This window comes from Solanum pennellii, chromosome 1, assembly GCF_001406875.1.
Source record: "Solanum pennellii chromosome 1, SPENNV200".
Taxonomy (NCBI): domain Eukaryota; kingdom Viridiplantae; phylum Streptophyta; class Magnoliopsida; order Solanales; family Solanaceae; genus Solanum; species Solanum pennellii.
In genome coordinates this window covers 84,233,041-84,235,068 of record NC_028637.1, presented here as the reverse complement: position 1 = coordinate 84,235,068, position 2,028 = coordinate 84,233,041, and positions in this window count along the sequence as shown.

Below are 2,028 nucleotides of genomic sequence, written 5' to 3'. Positions count from 1 at the left end.
AGTATTACATGTAGTTAAATTCATATATTAATCTCCAAGAAACTTGTCGAATTAGTTAATCTAATTTTGAATTATTACTTCGACTATTCAACCAGTGACAAATAGGTTTGGAATTTTAATTGATTAATACTAAAATTAATTTAAAGAAACACTTGAAGCAAGTTAAAGATTAGTTTGATGTAATTCATATTAGAAGAAGATTTAGGATCATGACATTTTAATAATTTGTTTGAGTTATTCAATCGTTGATTTTTTTTTCTGAGTTACTATTTACATATTGATATTATTTCATGAGTATTACAATGGTAAATTGAAAAATACTCGATTATTTTTAATGCCTATATGTTTATGATCTTCGATCGATTATGAACTATGTGTGTCATATTATCAGCTAAATAAGGCTAACTGATATATTCCTATCCACTTTAGCAAATCCTACGTTTTCTTAATACGCTTACATGTCCCTTCTTTCGAATCTAAGTTACCAACTACAAATATTCAATAATTAGCCAAAAATCAAATAATTACGCTCAAGAAAAGAAAGGAACTCATTTGTGTAAAATTTCTAAAGCATATGAATGTCAAACAATAATCTTCGGGTAAACACCACAACTTATAATTAAGAAGTTTAGTGATCTAGCCATTGTACATCTATTTTGTAACTTTTCATTTATGCTTTACTATGTTTTGAGGACGATATTTTAGTAACCTTGCGTTTTAGGCATATTTCATAATATTCTTGATTATTAGCTAAAAGATGTAATTAGATGATTTTCAAATAAAAAGAAATGAAGAAAAACATCATAAAAAAGCTAAAATTTTAATTAGTCGTAAAGTTATAAATTAAGATCGAAATTAAAATGAATTAAACTTTAGGGCTATAATTGGTGACCTCGCGTCACAACCTAAACAATGATTCTCGATTTAGGCGCACTAACTAGCGCCCTATGCGATGTTGTTTGGTAGAGTGTATTAAAAAAAATAATGTTTGCATTAGCTTTGTGTATTAGCAGTGTCTTGTTTCGTATCTTTTTTCATGCTATATATACTCTATTGTGTATTGGGGAGTGTATTAATAATATCATGAATTTCTAAGTATTAATAATGCTAAGGAATTTAATGCATGCATTAACACTTTAAAGACTCAAATATCCCTTAATAGCACTTTTACATATTTTTCACCATATTGTGAAGGATATTCTTGTAAATAAATAGTATTTTTGTACAATACATGTTATTTTTAATACACAAACCAAACAATACATAAGAAATAATTAATAATGTATGTATAACTAATTCAAGCATAACTAATTCAAGTATTACTAATGCAAGTATTGCTAATACACTATCTTTAACATTATTTTTCTACACTCTACCAAACAACCCCTAAAACTTATAGTGATGACACACTATCTAGTAGCGCCCTACACCATACAAATTTCCTTTATTTTATCATATTTGGAGCGAAATTTTAGACGAGGAATTTTCATTAAATGAATAAAAGCTACTTTTATAAGACTTTTTTATGGGGAAAATTGGAGAACTTACGTAAATTCTATTAGCTTAGTAGCTTGTTACTTAGATACACTCTGATTTGCAATATTGCGTATTTTATCGGATTTTTGAGCCTTCAGATACGCTCAGATATATCTATTTGGATACATGAGGTAAAATTTAGGTGTAAAATATTCTAGATACGTTGTATCCAAGAGGATTCAGATGTATTTGAGATATATAACAAATTTCACTCGTCTACCTCGCTTCTCTCTAATCTTGCTCGCTACTCTCTCATGTATCTGACATCTCAGATACGGTGAGAATCACTCTATATACATACATATACATGTATCTAGTGTGATTCACATGTATCTGAGATACATATAAATCTCTCACCTTCTCCCTATTTTTGTGTATCTAGTAGAGAAAATTCATATATCTAAGTGTAAGATTTGTATTAAACTCCTAATGAGTGGTAAAATATATAATAATTAAAAAGTATATATATATATATATATATATATATATATA